We start from the raw sequence: 21,526 nt of genomic DNA on the forward strand, positions 1-21,526 counted from the left end.
TTGTGGCATGTCCTCATTCCGTTGTCTTTCCCTTAGGCATCTGTTGATGAAATTGCACGGGTATCCGTTTTTGATGAATACATTGTTGAGGTGTTCTTCTTCCTCTTTTTGCAGTTCTGGTGTACTGCAGTGTGTTGTGGCCCTTTTGAACAGTGTCTTGATGCAACTTCTCATATGTCTGTTGGGGTGGTTGCTTTCATAGTTCAGGACTTGGTCTGTGTGTGTGGCTTTCCTGAATACCTTTGTGGTGAATTCTCCGTTCGGTGTTCTCTGTACCCTCACGTCTAGGAATGGTTGGTTGTCCTTTTCTTCCTCTCTAGTGAATCTGATTCCTGTGAGTGTGGCGTGATGGTCCAGTGTGTGTTTTCTATTTCTGTGTTTTTAATGATTACAAAGGTGTCATCCACATATCTGACCCAGAGTTTGGGTTGAATTTGCGGTAAGACAGTTTGTTCTAATCTTTGCATTACAGCTTCTGCTGTGAGTCCAGAGATGGGTGAGCCCATGGGTGTGCCGTTGATTTGTTCATATATTTGGTTGTTGAATGTGAAGTGTGTTGTGAGGCACAGGTCCAGGTAGTTTGAGATGCAGTCTTTGTTGATAGATTCCCCGTCTTGTTGTCTGTTCTGTATGCCCAGCAGGTTGGCTATTGTTTCTCTGGCTAGGGTTTGTCGATAGAGGTGAACAGTGCCGTTACATCGAATGAGACCATAGTTTCTTCCTTGTCTATGTGTATATTTCTGATGATGTCCAAGAATTCCTGTGTTGACTATATAGAGTGTCTGAATCCGCTGATCAGGTGTTTCAGTTTCTGTTGTAGTTCTTTACCCAGTTTGTGTGATAGTGTTCCTGGTAGCAATACGATGGATCTGAGTGGGATGTCTGGTTTATGCACTTTAAGTAGTCCATAGAATCTGGGCGTGGTGTTGCTTTCAGGTTTCATTCTTTGTAGGTCAAACCTGGTTATCTGTCCGTTTTTTTTGCAGATTCCTCAGTGTGTTGTTTATCCTATTGGTGAGCTGTGGGGTGGGGTCAAACTCCCTCTTTTGGTAGGTGATGGTATCTGCAAGTAGTTGTTGCGCTTTCTGGATGGACTCTGCTTTGTCCAGGATGACCGTCATTCTGCCTTTGTCTGCTGGTAGTATGATTATGTTCTTATAATTTCTTAGTGATTTTAGTGCTTCCCTCTCCTTGGTGTTGAGGTTGCATTTGTCTTTTCCTTGTTATCAGGGGTACGATACTTTGTCTCACTGTTTGTTGTGTCTCTTCTGTCAGTCCATTGTTCCTGAGTGTGCATTCTAGTGCTGCTAGGAAGTCTGCTGTCTTGGCGTCCCTGTGGTTATAGTTGAGTCCCCTGGCCAGTATTGTTCTTTCCGTGTCTGTGAGCTGTCTATGGGAGAGGTTTCTAACCCAGCTTTGTGTTGTGGTGTCCTCTCTGTTGTGTGTTAGTTTGGCCATTTTTCTTTTAGTGCCGTTTTTTTGCAGTTTGTGGTCCTGTTCTGTCCTTTGGTGACAGCCCGTTCTATGGTCCGGATCCATTCCTGATTGGTGGTTTTTGAAATTAACATTTTTTGGCAAGCAATTTCTTTTCAGTATTTGTGAAGTGTGTTGCAAGCGTCTGTAATCATTACCTGGATCATCCTAAATCCGTTCTGTCTGGCTGTGCCCCTGGCTTGTGGGTCTGTATCTGGTGTCTGTATCTGACACATGGTGGAAGGATTCGATTCTTTCAGCAATCCTGCAGGAACCGGAATTGTTCGTATGTGGCACTTAGGTGATTGGCACAGGATTCCCATTTCCTGGCTTGTCTTAGCATTGCTTGCCCGTAGGTGTTCAAAGTTTGTGAGAAGATTTGTAGCTCGGGTGCTCGTTGTTGTGTTTCTGTTCGCCGAGTTGGGAATTTGTGTTGCAGACGTTTCGCCCCCTGTCTAGGTGGCATCCTCAGTGCTTGGGAGCCTCCTGTGAAGCGCTTCTGTGATGTTTCCTCCGGCATATATAATGGTTTGTCTCTGCCGCTTCCGGTTGTCAGTTCCAGCTGTCCATTACAGTGGCCGGTATATTGGGACCAAGTCGATGTGTTTGTTGATAGAATCTGTGGATGAGTGCCATGCCTCTAGGAATTCCCTGGCTGTTCTCTGTTTGCCAGGGAATTCCTAGAGGTATGGCACTCATCCACAGATTCTATCAACAAACACATCAATCTGGTCCCAATATACTGGCCACTGCAGCGGACAGCTGGAACTGACAACCGGAAGCAGCAGGGACAAACCACTATAAATGCTGGAGGAAACAACACAGAAGCGCTTCACAGGAGGCTCCCAAGCACTGAGGATGTCACCTAGACAGGGGACGAAACGTTTGCAACACAAATTCCCAGCTCGGCGAACAGAACCACAACAATGAGCACCCAAGCTACAAATCTTCTCACAAACTTTGAATCCCGGGTTTTCTTTGGCTTCTCCACAACAAGGGGTGTCAGTCCCACCTTGGATCCCACTAAATTTTCCCAAGAACAAACTGGATTCCTGGAACTGACACTCTGTCAATCACTCCCACTGTTACTTCCCCAGTCTTAACATGGGGCTCTTCAACCTGATCTTACATAGGGGAACACTAAAGTTCTATCCATCTATCCGACAAATTACCACTTTCTTGGGTAGCAGTTCAGAAAGAGTGCAAATGCATTCATCTTTTACTCTTAGAGACTGGTTAGATTCTGTATCTCTCAAAATTATAACTTCTTTCCCTTCTCTCCTTGCTCTTTTTGAGTAAACTTTACGCACAGTGGCAAATTCTTTATAAAGATCAGGCACTAACTCCAAACCCCAGCCCCTGCCTCCGCTGTATACTCTCCTGCAGCTCCTCAACTTTCCCTAGGGTCTCCTTTACTACCTTCACTAACGCCACCAGCTTAGCCTCTTTTATCACATCTTTTCCCACAGTGCCTTTCTTTAACAATGAGCACTGTGACTTTACGTGTCCCATTTTCTGGCAGTGAAAAATCTTTTCCCAGTGCCCTTCTTAAACCACTGGCACTATAATTTTCTGTGCCCCACTCCATTACAGTGAAAACACCTGAGGCATTTCATCTCCTTTTCACCCTCTTGGGCTTCTTTTTAACATATGATAAACTATTACCAGTGTGCTCTACTCTTTGTTTTGTAGTGTAGGTTCTCGTGTTCTCCCAATTTCTATTCCTCACAGGGTGAAATTCATGCCTTATGCCTCAATGTATATTCATCTGCCATCTCTTTTGTTCTTCTCACTTGTTGAACTTTCTGTTCAATCACATGAGCTCTTATCATCCCTGGAAGTGAATTTTTAAATTCCTCCAGCAGAACAATCTCTCTTAGAGTCTCATAGGTCTTATCTATTTTAAAGGCCCGACCCATCTATCAAAATTATTTTGTTTAATTCTTTCAAACTCGACATAAGCCTGACCTGGTTCCTTGTTTATGTTTCTTGAACTGCTGTCTATACAGATCTGGTGCCAATTCATAAGCACTCAAAATAGCCTGTCTGACATCTTCATAATCTCTTGACCCCTCATCAGAGAGTGCTGCAAATACCTCACTAGCTCTGCCTACCAGCTTAGTCTGAACTCGCATTACCCACACATTCTCTGGCTACTCCATCAGCCCAGACAATTTTTCAAATGAAATTAAGAAGGCTTTGACATCTTTCTCATCAAAATCTAGCAGTGTTTTAACATTTTGTATTTATCACTACCTTCTCTCTTCATCGCCATCCTGCTTACTTGACTTTCCTGACTAAATCACAACTTCTAAAGTTCAAATTATCTCTCCCTTTCTCTTTCTCATTCTTCTCTCTGTGCACAGCTCAGAACCTTCTCTCTCTTTCTTTTTCCTCTCTCCCTTTCTCTTCCTTCTCTCTCTCTTTTTCTATCCCTTTCTTTATCTTCTAGCTCCATTTTCCTCAATTGTAATTTAAGTTTTTCTACCTCTACTGCACTTGTCTGTTTCTCTGACACACCTAACTGCTTGACTAATTCCCTTACAATTTCAGCTTTACTTCTGTCCTTGGTTAAACCCAAATCTAACCTCTTTGCTTATTCTAAAAGTATGGCCTTTTTCTGTCTTGCTAAACTTTCTTGACAAATTTGGAAATCATCTTCAAACCCCAGAAACTCTTTAGCAATCTTAAGAGCCATTTTTCTCACTTTTAATTTAACCAACCACAAGTAACCAAAATTAAACAGATTGTCTGACCTACATTTTATTTAAAGATCTAGAATACTAATTGACAAGTCTTTAAATTTGCTGAGATCTTTTGTACTCCAAATCTGTTCAAATCTGTCTAAATCTCAGACTGGATCTATCTAAATCTGTTCAAATCATGGACCCGAGCCCCCAAACTGTTACAGCACGGCGGTGAACCCTTCCGTTAATTAAGCCAAGCACCCAGAAAAGCTCACTTCACTTCGTAATCTGTTAAAGTATGAGTGACAGAGAACTCCCAAATTCCACTATTCAAAGAAAAAATATCAATTTATTCTTTAGCTCGAAAAGTGAACATTAAACTAACTACTTATAACTCTAAGCCTCCTTTCTCTTAAATGCTTGGTATTTGCCTCCCACTCTATAACAATATACTGTTCTCATAAAAGCCTGTATTAAAATCACACCAAATTAAGTTCAAAACCAGACCGCAGCTGTTGTCTCTGGTGTCCTCCTTTTGGCTGAAGGTCTCCCTGGGTTATCTTCTGTCTTTTGCTGCAAAGATGTTTCATATGAAAAATGTACCTTTGATAGTGTTTTGAATGGCATTCTCTCTTTATGGCAGTTATTCTCTGGATCTAACTTTCAAAATGTCTGCTTCTTTATACCCCTAACATTGGATTGTCTCAATGGTTCGAGGTTGGCAAAAACAATAAATTCAAACTTGATTGAGTTTTAGTATTGTGAGGCATAATTTAAATTGATTGGTTAGATTTGAATTGTTGTCAAAACAACTCAGGTATCTATTTCAAATTTTCTATTTTCTAGTACATTCTGAGACTGCTAGTCAGCCACATGTCAGGTGCCAGCAAGCTGTCAGTGCAAACGAGAATTCATTCTCTCTTAAAGGTACAGTAAATGCCTTCAACTTCATAACAATTAATGCCTCCCACTGTTGTGTTAGTTCACACAATCCCATACATCCATAGGGTGGTGTCCCATTGTGACCTATCCCTATTAATACACCTGAAGTGGCAGAGTGAATCACTTGCCAGAATGAATCTCTAACAGCCGGGGTTTGCATGGCTGACACATTTTCTGCAAAGATTTGGTTATATTGGGTGTCATTAGCAGCATCTGGGATAAGCAGAAATCAGCAGGGTACATCTTTTCTGCTTTTGAAGGTTGGTACCAACCCCAATTTAATACCTCCCGCACACCACCATTTGTTACCATTACCAATACACCAAGGGTAGCAAGAGGAGTTACCTCTATTTGTCTTATTACATCTGAGCCAGGGGGGTTGGTCTGCAAGTCAGAGTAGTTGCACTCAATTTTTTAAAATCACCTTGCCTATATCAAAACTTAATTTTACTAACTTCATGTCAGCCAGAACTTCTAATAATGTCTGATCTTCTGACTATGTTTATTCCATACAATGGTATCTACTTTGTCTGTGGGCACAAAGCATATGCCTGGCTACCATGTGGTCATGTTACCTAGGCCACATGGTGCCATTTGTGCATCACATTCTCATTCCTCTTGAAGTGATCATCGGGACACTGCAAACATGCCATCATGGAAATGGAACAGCTCTTTGCTTTTCTTTTTCTCCCCTACAGCATAGGTAACCTAGCCAGAGAATTTATCAACATAGCTGCAGTCCTAGAGCAAGTAGCCAATGACACTTCACAAACCTGAGGCAAGGTACGTGCAGAAATGGTCACTGTATGAACCGTGGCTCTGCAGAACTAGTGGCCTTAGACTGAATATTAGCTGAGAAAGGGGCTCCATGTGCAATGATTGGAAAGGTGTTCTGCATATATATCCCCAAACACTTGGAAGAAGCTACTGATTTGGCTGACCATATCAGCAAAACATTGGACAAACTCAAACAAACCACAGCCTTCACCCTGTGGAGTTGGACAACAGGATGGCTGCGATCCCTAGGGACATCTGTTGCCCAGGGAATAGTAATTTTTGTCATTTTTGTTTGCCCATGTTATGTTATTTATGGCCTTTTTAAATGTTACATTACTACAATAATGAAGATGACTGCGGAAGGGCCACAGAACAAGAAAGTGGCTCTGCTGAACACTACCAAGATAACGGGCATCTAGTGGAATGACAAAAGAAATAACAAGCTCATCACATGTTGGGAAGGGGATCATAGATGTGACACAACCAAAAGAAGACCACTTATGAACTGTTGTTGGGCCTAAGGCACAACGGACATTGCCACGGGTGACCATCTGATTCGAACAAACTTTCAAATGGAAACTGGGCTCTTAACCCTACTTATGATGCTTTAGACTAAGCATTTGTAGTGTCCTAGGGCCATAAGCTGGCCATGGGCCAAAGAAGGGAACTGTTGGGGGGGCCCATATTTGAGCAACATGATGGCTGGCAGCTAAGCACACCCTTTAGCCTTGCCGAAAATGCCTATCAAGTGGTTAAACAGAACTAAATGCCTGCTCTAGCATTTAAATAAGACACTGTGGTACATTTGATAAGGAGGTTATTCAGAGGCAAAAGGGAGCCTTGCACACATAACAGCTGCAAAAAGATTTGTTAGAGATAGTTTGATAAGCATTCAAAGTTTGTGCGAAGATTTGTAGTTCGGGTGCTTGTTGTTGTGGTTCTGTTCGTCGAGCTGGAAGTTTTTGTTGCAAACGTTTCGTCCCCTGGCTAGGCGACATCATCAGTGCTTGGGAGCCTCCTGCGAAGCGCTTCTTTGATGTTTCCTCCGGTGTTTATAGTGGTCTGTCCCTGCCGCTTCCGGTTGTCAGTTTCAGCTGTCCGCTGTAGTGGTTGGTATTTTGGGTCCAGGTCGATGTGTTTGTTGATGGAGTTTGTGGATGAATGCCATGCCTCTAGGAATTCCCTGGCTGTTCTCTGTCTGGCTTGCCCTATAATGGTAGTGTTGTCCCAGTCGAATTCATGTTGCTTGTTGTCTGCGTGTGTGGCTACTAAGGATAGCTGGTCGTGTCGTTTCGTGGCTAGTTGATTTTGGTTGTGGTATGTCCTCGTTCCGTGGTCTTTCTCTTAGGCATCTGTTGATGAAGTTGCGCGGGTATCCGTTTTTGGCGAATACCTTATATAGGTGTTCCTCTTCTTCTTTTTGCAGTTCTGGTGTACTGCAGTGTGTTGTGGCCCTTTTGAATAGTGTCCTTATGCAGCTTCATTTGTGTGTGTTGGGGTGGTTACTTTCATAGTTTAGGACTTGGTCTGTGTGTGGCTTTCCTGTATACCCTTTTAGTGAATTCTCCATTCGGTGTTCTCTGTACCATCACGTCAAGGAATGGGAGCCACCTCAAAACAGTTCAAGAAGGTATCCCAGACTCTAAGTTATCTCGTTGTTCTAAGTAGGTATAAAGTGGATATTCCAGGAGTGATGCAGCTGGCCCAACCATTCAGTTTTAAACAAAACTATTTATATACGAACAAAAGAAAACCGAATTTAGAATAACATAACTATTTGAAAACCCATTAGACTCTACTGCAACTTAGTGATGCTGTTTCAAATAGTTGTAACATGCCCATAAAAACAGCTTCTTACAGGTGATATGTCAGAGGGAGAAAGGATCAGCATGGAGTTGTTTCTATGGGTCTAGCAGCTTCTCTGGGTTCCCAGCTAAGATTTGATCAGCAGTTCTGAATAGCCAAACTACTAAAATCAAAACAAACCACAGAAAAGTTGAGCTGGGAGAACTGTCCATTCCCCTTTCATTTTACAAGTGTCTTTTTTAAAACTTGAAAGCCTATTGTTTGAGACAGTATCTGTTAGCTATAATCAAATTGGCCCCAAAACCCATATGAACCAGACACACCAGAAGCTCTGTTTATAACCCCTCTCAAAATAAAACAAGGACAGAGTAACCTTGCCAAAGGAGCAGCATCATCACATTAGCTAAAGAATGCTAACAGCAGGGGTACATATAAAACTTTACAGAAAATTAGCTTTACAATAGAATTGATATTATGACTCTTATACTAGTTAGTAAGAATCAACTGTCTTTTGTATTGTTATGTATATAATTAGGACAGTCAGAAAATATAACAGAAGTAACAAAATCTGACAGACAAAGCAAATAAATACAATGAATAACAGAATTCAAGCAGTCCTTAGAGATAAGCAAGACTGGGACCTGTCAAAAGGCTTGCTGCCAGTAACTTTGGAAGGTGAATTAATAGGATGCATTGAAAATCCTAAGACCTGGTGATTACAATATCAGTTAAACATCATGAGATCATGGGGATCCTCGGGCTATCCATAGGGATGTCCATCATGTACTAGATTTTCAAAGGATTGGATGTATAGAATAAGGGGAAGAGCGCAGTGTTCATGCTGTATGTGATTATTGTTACACAAAATGTACAAAAATATTGTATCCTACTGTGAAAATCAGAGTGTCATTGACCTCTCTTCCGATTTGAGCTAAAGATTAAGGGGATAACTGCATCCTCACATCGAGGCTGGATTTAAGGGGAATCTGTGGCCTTCTCCCTGCATGATCTGGTAATTGCTTTAATAAAGACTTCCACATGCCAGAATTCTGCCTGTCTCCTGAGTCTTTATCCCCAGTCGGGGGTTTTATTCCTACAGGGACTCTGCAGTCTTCAGGACTCAATATTGGATTGCAGTAGTTTTAGGAGACTATGCTGGGATACAGGATGTACAATTCAGCATAAAATATTTTATTGCTCCTCAAAATGTCAGACTAAAGTGACTTTACCAAGCCATCTTTCTCTTTCAGGCTACTGATCACAGAGATCTCTCTGTGTACTTTGTGGAAGAAAAAACATGAGCATATGACATCCTGCACCACAGAGCAGACTCTGGACCAGCAGATGATCTTCGAGTCTGCTAAGCAAAGAGCAAGGCTTGCTGGCTGTTTGCCTCCTGGAGGTCCTCTGTGACGTCAACCCCCATCAACTGAATTGGAGCAAATTCTCCAGGCCTTTATGGATATGACAACGTTCCCTTTGTTCCTCTCTCACTTTCTAGAATCTATTTGTGTTCAATTTTGTTGCTTCCCATTAAAGTCCTAGAGATTCAAAGAGGTCCTTCATAGTCCTCCAACTTGAATTAATTGGTGTTCCATGAGATCAAAAGTCTAATTTTCAGTTTTTATATACTCTAACTACACCTGTGATGTCCCTTTAGATGACAGTCTGCAGTAGGTGGCGGTAGTCAGGGAAGAATGCTGGTGGACCTTTCTGGCCTGGACTAGCTGTATCTATGCTGCACTTGATCTGCAGGGCTGCTGAGAATGTGTTACAACTTGACATCCATTATCATCTCCAATAGGAGTTTGGATATTGTGTCCAGTCTGCGGTGGTCCCTCTGTATTGTGCAACCACGTTAATTATTCAGTTGAAGTCACAGAGCAGATCAACTTGGACATCACCAGCATCAGTGAGAACTGCTGACGGACATCCATCTGCTTGCTGTTTTGAGCTGCAGCATACATGTTAATAAACAGTAGAGTTATTCATCACTACAATTTTAAGAACGAATCCCATGTCTTTTGTCTTCAGATACAGGTTTGTACATCTGATTTGATTTATTGCAGTCACATGTACCTAAGTACAGTGAAAAGTTTTGTTTTTAGATTAGATTACCTAAAGTGTGGAAACAGGCCCTTCGGCCCAACAAGTCCACACCGACCCTCCGAAAAGAAACCCACCCCCCCTATATTTATACCTGACTAATCCACCTAACACTACAGGCAATTTAGCATGGCCAATTCACCTAACCTGTACACCTTTAGACTGGGAGGAAACCAGAGCAAACCCACGCAGACATGGGGAGAACGTGCAAACTCCACACAGACAGTTGCCCAAGGCGGGAATTGAACCTGGGTCCCTGGTGCTGTAAGGCAGCAGTGCTAACCACTGAGCCACCATGCCGCCCAAAGCAGTACATTGCAGATCACAACAACAAGGACATATAGATCATAGGGTGCTTAAACAGTGTGAAGCATACAAGGTTACAGCTGCACAAGAGGTGGGCAAAACAAGACCAACATTATTTGAAGTTAAAGACGTCCATTCATCAGTCGAATAACAGCAGGGAAGAAGCTGTTCATGAACTTGTTAGTGCGTATGTTCAAGCTTCTGTATCCTTCCTGAACAAAGAGGTTGGAAGAGAGCATTACCAGGGTGGGAAAGATCTTTGATGATGTTGGCAGCCTTTCCACAACAATGAGAAGTGTAGACGGAGTCAATGGGTGGGAGGTTGGCTTCTGCGATGGTTTGGGCTGTGCGCTCAACTTTCAATAGTTCCTCACAGTTCTAGGCAAAGCATTTGCCGTACCAGGCCGCTATGCGCCCAGATAGAATGCTTTCTATGGTGCTTCTATAAATGTTGGTGGAGACCCTTATGGTGCCGACTTTCTTAAGCTGCTTAAGGAAGAAGAGGCATTGTTATGCTTTCCTGACCATTGCATCCATATCAGAGGTCCAGGATAAATTGTTGGTTTTCATCACTCCTGGGAACTTGTTACTCTTGACCCTCTCCACTTCAACTCTGTTGATGTAAGTAGGGCATGTCCTCCTCCTTTCTTCCTTCTGACTCATCATTGTTTGATATCCAGCCTACCACGGTGTTATTGTCAGCAAACTTGCAGTTGGCAGTTCAAACGGAATTTAGCTACAGAGTCATGGGGGTACAGAGAGCACATTAGGGTGCTGAGAATGCATCCTTGTGGAGCGCCAGTGTTGATGCTTATCGTTGAGGAGGTGCTGTTGTCTATCATCACTGATTGTGGTCTGTGGGTCAGAAAGCTGAGGATCCAGTTGCAGAGGACAGAGCTGAGACCTAGGTCACAGAGTCTTGAGATTGGAGGGGATTATGGTGTGGAAGCTGAAGGTGTCGATGAGTAGGAGCCTGACATTGTTGTCCTTTTTATCCAGATGTTCCAGGGCTGAGTGTAGGACTAGGGGAATGGCATCCGTCGTGGACCTGACATAAGATTCCTTTTTTTGCTTCATTGTGCACTCTATCCCCTTTCACTTGCAGGTGAGCCTTGGTGTATGAGTCCTGTCTTTTTGCTTATTGGGATATATTCGTTGTGAACCCTTCCAGCACATTCTTGAATGCTTTTGTTTACTCTGATGTTGATTTATGTTCAAATAGTTTTTGTCAAATCGCATATCATCTAAGTAAAAGTGCCCTTTTAAAACTTGAAACTTTTATTCGTGGTCTGTTCTTTTCCAGAACATTGTTAAATTTAATTGAATTTTGATTGACCATCAGAATACTCTCCCTTGCCATCTGTCCATCGTTGTTTCTAAAACGAAGTCCGGAAATGTCACTTGTTTTATGGGCTTGCCACGTAACTAAAAGGTTGTGCTTGAATATATTTTAAGAAAGAAGAGAGAAGAAGTAAAGACAGAGGGCAAAAGAGCAATATTTGACCAATAGCTTTATTTGTTTTGTTGATCATGCATGGCTTTTATCAAATGTCAAAAGATGTTATTGATGTTAGTGTGTGGAATCATAAATGACTTAAAATAGATATCAGTGTTTGTTGTTAAGATAAACCTCTGTACAGTTTGCTATAAAACAGTTTCCATGCAGTTATTCTTTATCTTTCACTTTTCTGAATTTATTGTGGATATTAATTTATTGTACTTGTTTTGCAACTTTAGTTATTTCAATTTGATAGGGTATAATATGTACAAAGGAGAAAGTGAGGATTGCAGATGCTGGAGATCAGAGGTGAAAAATGTGTTGCTGCAAAAGCGCAGCAGGTCAGGCAGCATCCAAGGAGCAGGAGAATCGACGTTTCGGGCATAAAACGTCGATTCTTCTGCTCCTTGGATGCTGCCTGACCTGCTGCGCTTTTCCAGCAACACATTTTTCAGCTATAATACATACAAATCCAAGGCATATTAGACTTTAGTAATCAATAATTAACTCACCTAATATCCTCTTAATTGACCTTTTCATCCCACAAATTACAAAGTAGTTTACATTGAAAGGATTTTGAGAAAAGTAGCATTGCAAATTATTGTTTAAAAAAATGTAGTATTAAAATTATACTTAAGTACGGAAAAATAGTGTGACTGAAAGTCATAAACAATATTATTTTTCGGCTGAATGCATGCAGTTTTTGTGGACTTTGACATGATAGATAGCTATTTAGTAAAATATCTCAACCTCAAATCAGTTCAGGGTAGATAGTAACAGAACATTGATGCCAATTCCTATTAATAGTAAACTCGTTGATGAAAAGATCATTTTGATTCAACAGACATTCAGTGGCATTATTCGTCTCTTTAAAAAGGAATTCATTACATTATCCAATTTCAGTGTTTCTTGCTCAGAAACTGAATACAACAATTCAAAAACATTGTGGGGGTCAATTTCTTCTCTGCTGTTTATTGGCTGGTTAATCACATTGTTAATGTGTGTTGAGATTAAGAGAAATGTGGTAGATATTAATTGTCTTTGAATGTATATAAATAAGGGCAAATGTGACATTAGGGTGTGGGATCAGAGCTGTGGATCTGAATCTATATATTTTCTCTATCAATAAACGGTGTCTGGGTTTCTATCCCACCAACTGCCTTGGATTCTATTAACATTGGTAGCAGGGCATGGTTGCCATTACGTGGAAACCTACATTCCCTCTTTTTTTTCATCTGTGTGAAGCTCCTTGGTCTGTGCGAGGCAGTGAATTCTGAAATTAGATGTCAAGACCAGGAATGGTGCAGAACACTGATCTGTGTACACAAATGCTTCGATCTTACAAGGATATTATTAGAAGCTAAGACTTATTTTTTTATGGAAGATTGTAATTGGAGTTATAGAATCATAGAGTGTACAGCATGGAAACAGACCCTTTAGTCCAACTCATCCAAGCCAACGAGATATCATAAATAAATCTAGTCCCATTTGCAAGTTTTTGGAGGATAGTGGGTTAGTGTAGGTTAGGTGGGCTTGGATTGGCGCAACATCGAGGGCCGAAGGGCCTGTACTGCGCTGTATTCTTCTATGTTCTATGTTCTATGTCTCTCTAAACCTTTCCAATTCATATACCCATCCAGATCTTTTTAAATGTTGTAATTGTATCAGCCTCCACCACTTCCTCTGGCAGCTCTTTCCATATACACACCACCTGCTGCATGAAAAAGTTGCCCTTAGATTTCTTTTAAATCTTTCCCCTCCCACATTAAACCTGTATCCTTTGCTATTCTGAGGAAAAGACCTTGGCTGTTCACCCTATCTATGCCCATTATGATTTTATAAATTTGTATAAGGTTATCCCTCAAGCCTCCAATGTTCTATAGAAAACAGCCCCAGCCTATTCAGCCCCTCGCCAGAGCTCAAACACTCTATCTACTTTGGCTGTAACCAAGTTTAAAGTTTGGGAGATGACTTCCGTCAATGTCTGTGAAGGTGAACTTATTATCAATAGAATAATAAATTGGATATGGGAGCATGAATATGTCTTCAAAAAGAAAAACAACTTAGGGACTTAGTATCGTCAATTCCTTCTCATGGTAAAATCAGTTCTAAAGTGTTTTTGGAGCTACAGGTACAACAATCAGACACTGAGGAAGGTTTTGAAATTCTGCCAAAATTATTAGACAAATCCAATAAGAAGATTGATCCATTAAATACATATGAGAACTGGTCTGACTTTGGAAAGCTGAATGGTTATTCCATAGAAGAATAAAACCGATAAAATGAGACATTGTAAAAATTTTATTTGGAGATTCCTAATTCAGTGCTTACTTTTAAATAGTTGGATTATAGCACAATTGTGGCTGTCAAACATGGGTAGATTCCAATATAGCTGGTGCTAGTTATCCAGAAATAAGTATGCTTCTAGAACAGATATCAGAAACCTTAAATTCCTGGGAAAACAAACATTTCCAACAGTTTTAATGGTATAACTATGACATCCAGCAATTACAGAAAAAATTGAATATTCAATTGTAATGCCATTTCAAGACCATTCAGATCTAGGGACCAAAGATCAACATGAAAAAATAATAAAATAGTAAAAGAATGCCTATTTGAGATACCTTTGGCAGCTAGGAGACAACAGAGGCTTTGGAACTACAACAAGAGAATGAACACTGGGAATGGTCAACAGATTAGATTAGATTACTTACAGTGTGGAAACAGGCCCTTCAGCCCAACAAGTCCACACCGACCCGCCGAAGCGCAACCCACCCATTCCCCTATATTTACCCCTTTACCTAACTCTACGGGCAATTTAGCATGACCAATTCACCTGACCTGCACATCTTTTGGACTGTGGGAGGCAACCGCAGCACCCGGAGGAAACCCACACAGACACGGGGAGAATGTGCAAATTGAACCCGGGTCTCTGGCGCTGTGAGGCAGCAGTGCTAACCACTGTGCCACCGTGCCACATATTTCAAATGTGACATGAAATATTAGTATGCCAAGTATGTGTTAAATGGAATAGCAAGGTTTTTTAAAAATAATATACAACATGGAAAGTTCAAAGAAGATGATGGCAATACTGATCAGGTAGAAATAATTGTAGTGGTCACAAGAAGATTCAACCTAATAATGAATGTTCTAGTTGCAAATTCATTAAATTTGCTACATTTGACAGTGGATGCATGTCTAGTGTGAGGAGTGTATTAGGTAACATCTTATCTAGATTCTCCACGTAAGGTTGAAGTAAGGTTAAGGAATTTGGAAGTTCTATTTGCTACAGATTTGGAGATGACAACACACTAAGCCAATTAAGATTGGTGATTCCATGTAAACTTAAGGAAATGAACTTGATTCTTAGCTCCTTTAGCATCGCATTCTTGGAAAGTAAAACATAGATACAAAAGCTGAAAGAGAAAGATTTTCAAAGAGAACTTCAATTACAGACCAGTAAGTCTCACATCTGTCATCTGCAAGGTGTTAGAAAGGATTCTGAGGGATAGGATTTATGACCATCTGGAAGAGCATGGCTTGATTAAATGCAGTCAACACGGCTTTGTGAGGGGCAGGTCATGCCTCACAAACCTTATCGAGTTCTTTGAGGGTGTGACTAGAAAAGTTGAAGAGGGTCAAGCTGTGGATGTGGTGTATACGGACTTCAGCAAGGCATTTGATAAGGTTCCCCATGGTAGGCTCATTCAGAAGGTCAGAAGGAATGGAATTCAGGGGAACTTAGCTGTCTGGATACAGAATTGGCTGGCCAACAGAAGACAGCGAGTGGAAGTAGAGGAACAATATTCTGCCTGCTAGTCTGTGGTGAGTGGTGTCCTTGGGCCTCTACTGTTTGTAATTTTTATTAATGACTTGGATGAGGGGATTGAAGATGGGTCAGCAAGTTTGTAGAAGACACAAAGATTGGAGGTGTCATTGACAGTATAGAGGGCTGCAGCAGGACATTGACAGGATGCAGAGATGGGCTGAGAGGTGGCAGATGGAGTTCAACCTGGATAAATGCGAGGTGATGCATTTTGGAAGGCCGAATTTGAAAGCTAAGTACAGGATTAAGGATAGGATTCTTGGCAGTGTGGAGGAACAGAGGGATCTTGACGTGCAGGCACATAGATCCCTTAAAATGGCCACCCAAGTGGACAGGGTTGTTAAGAAAGCATATGGTGTTTTGGCTTTCATTAACAGGGGGATTGAGTTTAAGAGTCGTGAGATCTTGTTGCAGCTCTATAAAACTTTGGTTGGACCGCACTTGGAATACTGCGTCCAGTTCTGGTCGCCCTATTATAAGAAAGATGTGGATGCTTTGGAGAGGGTACAGAGGAGGTTTACCAGGATGCTGCCTGGAATGGAGGGCTTATCTTATGAAGAGAGGTTGACTGAGCTCAGACTTTTCTCATTGGAGAAAAGGAGGAGGATAGGGGGCCTAATTGAGGTATACAAGATAATGAGAGGCATAACATGAGGGGTCATAGTTTTAAGCTGATTGGAGGAAAGTATAGAGGGGATGTCAGAGGCTGGTTCTTTACACAGAGAGTTGTGAGAACATGGAATACGTTGCCAGCAGCAGTTGTGTAGGCAGGGTCATTGGGGACATTTAAGAGACTACTGGACATGCATATGGTCACAAACATTTGAGGGTGCATGCATGAGGATCAGTGGTCGGCACAACATCGTGGGCTGAAGGGCCTGTTCTGTGCTGTACTGTTCTATGTTATATGTCTAGAACTCTTTTTGAATTTAATGACATAGAAAGGGAACACATTTCGGTCACTTAATCTACACCATCAACACCCTTTCTTCCCCACTATTGCTATACAGCATGGAAACTGATCCCTCACATCAAGTCTGATGAAGAGTCATCTAGACTCAAAACATTGACTTGCTCTCTCTCTCCATGGATGCTGACTCACCCACTGTGATTTCCAGCACTTTTTGTTTCCTGTATCTTCATTAATTTGCTCCTACGTTTTAAGTTAACATCTACTGTGGTGTGGGCAATCCATATGAAGAACTCACAGCACATGGTTAGAACAGCAATCAAAATCATTTAGTTTCAGGAGAAATACAAAAAGTCCTTTCATCATGAGCAATCATCCTTATGCTTGGGAAGAGATTACAATTAGCTTAACTTTTTCTGAGGTCTTGAATGCTCTGCTTGTAGGGTAAAGGACAATCATTAATGCTGAAGTTCAGAAAAAAGTCGATGAGGCTTATGGCACAATTTAAGGTGATTAGATATACATTTTAACCAAGGTACTTTATATATTACAAAAGAGAAGGAAAGAAAGAGTGGAAAGTCTGGGTAAGCTTCTTGGGAGTGATGGAAAAACAAAACTTTTACAATGGCAATCAAATTATTATGGTAACATTCCTTGAGGTTGATTAGTATTGGTTATACATTTACAGGATCTCAACAAGTAATAGAAAGTGATATGACTCTTCTTTTACATTTATTAAGTTTAGTTTTGAAGCGAGACTCGATGATAAAAATGTTAGAATCAATTCCTTTACAGCAAGAAAAATGAACTTGAATCTTAGCTCCTTTAGAATCAAATTCTTGGAAAGTAAATCACATGATGTAAAAGCTGCAAGAGAAAAATTTCCAAAGAGAAACCTTTTTTAATTTGGTGACATAGAAGGGGAACAAGGGAATTGGTTTTCAGTTAAAAATAAACTCAGCAGTGTTTTATTGGTATCACAAAGAGAAACTAGCAGGCATCTTTATGATGCACTTTCATGATTTTTCTGTGTGGAGATTCTGCAGTATTTGAGAATTGTATGTCAGAGAGGTTCTGGGCACCTTATTAAAGAAAGAATATTAAAGCCCTGGAGAGAGTGCAAAGGAGATTTATTAGAATGATACCTGGAATGTGGTATTTTACATTAAAAAAATTAGAGAAATTGGGCATAAGAGGTGACCTTATTAAGGTGTTCGAAATTACAAACAATTTTGAAGTAAACAAGAATACCCTTTTTCCACTCATAAGTATCTCACTAACTAAGGGTCACAATTTCAAGATTGTCAGCAAGAGAGCTAGAAGTGAAATGAGGAGAAAATTCTTTACTCAGAGAGTTGTTAGGATTTGGAATACACTGCCTGGGAGAGTGGTGAAGACAAATTATATTTGACATTTTAAAAAAGATCTGGACATAGATTTGGAAATTATGAATTTAAAGGACAATGGAAATAGGGCTGGAGAATGGGATTAGCTGAATAGTTCTATCAAGAGCCAGTACGGACATGATAAGTTGAATGGTGTCTTTCTGCACTGTAAATTTCTAAGATTCTAAAATACAGGAGTTTAAAATTGGTAGTCAGGCTTTCAGAGGATATTCTGGATATTTGGATGATACCTGAAATTTCTGTGGATGGCAATGATAGTATTTTTTTAAAAATTGTCCTGCCTTTTGTAGCTATTCCTGACTAAGATTGAGGCAGGTATTCCTGATGAAGGGCTTTTGCCCGAAACGTTGATTTTACTGCTCCACGGATGCTGCCTGAACTGCTGTGCTCTTCCAGCACCACTAATCCAGAATAAGGTTGAGGCAGGTTTGTCCCAGATGCATCCATCGGAGACAACCTGGGAGAAATCCATTCAGTGCAGCATTGCAGGCTGAGACATGCTCTATTTTTTTCTTGACAGCTACTGCCATATTTCAGGAGTTAAAAAGTTTCAAAGGTTTGATTAGATTGATTGGGGGGTAGTAATATTAAGTCCAGAGGTTCAAGTGGAGGGAATGACAGGATATCCAAATTGGGGAGCATTGTCAGGCTGGTGGCTGGTAGTGTTGGAAGTGTAGTGTTGGCATTGTTAGGTCCTGGCAACGAAGTATCTTGTCTGGAAGCAGTCAGGCTAACAGTGGGGAGAGTTCAGTATGTGGTTTAGATTAGGAATAGCACAATTGGCTGGGATTAGAAGTGCAAGGATTGATGGGACATCATGAATCTGACAATTTTGGGGGTAAAGGAGAAAGATATCCTGGAATTGGCTACAAAAATAGATATTGCTGGAAAAGCTCAGCGGGTCTGGCACAATCTGTGGACAGAGATCAGAATTAACATTTCTATCCAATGAACCTTCCTCAAAACTGAAATTGACTATCCATGATAAGACCAAAACTCTTGGCACAGACACGAGATGCCACCTTGTTGGACTGTGTGTATGGTGTGGGTCAGAGCCTGCACCATTCTCTGTCATGTGTGTCAGGGCTCAGGCATGTATGTGAGATACTGCATTGTGTCACAAGGTATTGAGAGGACATCAGAGGGTGTAGTACCCCATCTTTGCCCTGCACCATCCACCAACTCAGATAATCACACCCCAGTGTGTATGCATGTAACTACCTATTCAGGATCATTATTTTGTTTGAATACCACACAAGCACAAGAAGAGTTATTGGCAGTTGTGATAACACTGTAGAAGGTCAGGCCAATGCTGAGCCCCAAACCACGAAGGCTTTATGGAGTCATCCATAAAGCAATAAAGACTGGAGGTTCAGCATGAAGTGCTTGATGATCTGGGTGAAATAACTGTGGAGAGTCTATTCAGGCCAGTATATCTCAATTGTTCTTTTGTATGCATGAATAGCCTGTTCTATTATGAGATAGGTGACTCTCAGGGAGAGCCAGATCCAGACCAGTCAGTGGATTATCCCTGAATTTGATTCAGCAGTGACAAGGGGGGACAAGGTGCCTGAAGTCTCCACCAGGTTCAGGTCACTCTCAATTCATCAGAGAGGTACAACTATGCCTCATGATGGCAGATGAACAGGAGCTGTTTGTATTTAGGGCATGTCTGCCATGGACTGAGATTTTTCAGCAGCTCTGCCAGTGACAGCTGCACTTTGTGTTGCAGTTGTGACAGAGGAGGATCTGTCAGGGGGCATCACATTGTTGGGTCTGTCAAACTCACCCAACACGAGGATGCCCTCCACAATTCTCCAAGGCTAAGGTATTGCAAGGTCAGCAACCTGCCACGATGTCACAGCTGACGGTGTCATAGGCAGTACTCAGAAAAGTGTACTTGGTGCACTTAGTACACAGCTGAAAGTTTTTTTAAATTGTGCAAATTGATGAGGTGTGATTATTAAATGTTAGTTACGAAGCATCTCAATGATGGGTATCATGGTCGTTTACTTCTGTGTCACTTGGCAGGCCAATGGCTGCATGAACGTTTATAGTTTTCTCAGTCATCAGACTCACCATTGCCAAGGCCTTAAACACTGATGGTCTTAGTTTTCTGAGCAACTACTGATCAGGTGTGGTTTTAAGTGTGCCAAAATGCAGATCTCTGGTGGGGCAAATGGGAGATGTCATTCAGCTAATGAAAAGTTCCTCAAGATTGAAGACACCTGTTTTTCCCTGGTATCTAACTCCTGTTACTGTTCAGATGGTGCAGTCGGTTGATCTGAATACTTTTTGAAACCGTCATCAATATCCTGTTTGAAGGAAGCATCTGGTCCATGATCCTCCCACTGTCAGTGCTTCTACATTCTACAGTTCCAGGTTATTTAAATGTATCAGACAAGCACATAAGTGAAACCCTTGATGGTTTCACACCCAAGTGCTCAATTCCAATGGCCCCAGAGTTATTGAACATAGAACAGTACAGCACAGTACACACCCTTTGGCCCTTGATGTTGTGCTGATCTTTTATCCTACTCTAAGTTCAGACTAACCTACGTACCTTTCAATGTACTATCTTCCATGTGCCTATCCAAGAGTTGCTTAAATGTCCCTAATTTACTTGACTTTACTACCACTGCTGGCAGTGCATTCCATGCACCCACCACTCTGTGTGTAAAGAACCTGCCTCTCATATCTCCCCAAACCTTCTCCAATCATCTCAAAATTATGGTCCCTCATGATAGCAATTTCTGCCCTGGGAAAAAGTCTCTGGCTGTCCACTTTAACTATGCCTCACATTATCTTGTACACCTCCATAAAGTCACCTCTCATTCTTCTTCACTCCAATGAGAAAAGCCCTAGCTCCCTCACCCTTTCTTCATAAGACATGGCCCTCCAGTTGAGGCAGCATTCTCGTAGATCTCCCCTGCACCCAGATTAAAGCTTCCACACCCTTCCTATAATGAGGCAACCAGAACTGAACACAATATACCAAGTGAGGTGTAACCAGGGCTTTACAGAGCTCTTTAACTCAATCCCCCTGCTAATGAAAGCCAACATGCCATCTGCCTGCTTAACAATTCTATCAACGTGGATGACAACTTTAAGGGATCTATGGACGTGAATCCCAAGATCGCTCTGTTCCTCCATACTGCCAAGAATCCTGCCTTTAACTCTGTATTCTGCATTCAAATTTTACCTTCCAAAGTGAATCACTTTACACTTTTCCAGGTTGAACTCCACCTGCCCCTCATCAGCACAGTTCTGCATCCTTTCAAAGTTCCATTGTATCCTAGAACAGCCCTCCGTACTATCTACCACTCCACAAACCTTCATGTCAACAGCAAACTTACTAACCCACCCTTCCACTTCCTCACCCAAGTCATTTATAAACATCACATAGAGCAGAGGTCCCAGAACCAATCCCTGCGGGACACCACTAGTCACCGAGCTCCAGGCTGAATACTTTCCATTTACCATCATCCTCTATCTTCTGTGGGCAAGCCAATTCTGTATCCAGACAGCCAAAATTCACTGTATCCCATGCCTCTTTACTTTTTGAATGAGCCTACTATGGGGAACCTTATCAAACACCTTGCTAAAATCCATGTACACCACAACCACTGCTCTACCTTCATCGATATGTTTTGTCATGCCCTCAAAGAATTCAATAAAGTATATGAGACTGAATGTCTAATTCCCAGGATTATCCCTATTCCCTTTCTTGAACAAGGCAATAACATTTGCCACCCTCCAATCATCTGGCACTACTCCAGTGGACAGTGA

This window comes from Chiloscyllium plagiosum, chromosome 9 (genome assembly GCF_004010195.1).
Source record: "Chiloscyllium plagiosum isolate BGI_BamShark_2017 chromosome 9, ASM401019v2, whole genome shotgun sequence".
Taxonomy (NCBI): domain Eukaryota; kingdom Metazoa; phylum Chordata; class Chondrichthyes; order Orectolobiformes; family Hemiscylliidae; genus Chiloscyllium; species Chiloscyllium plagiosum.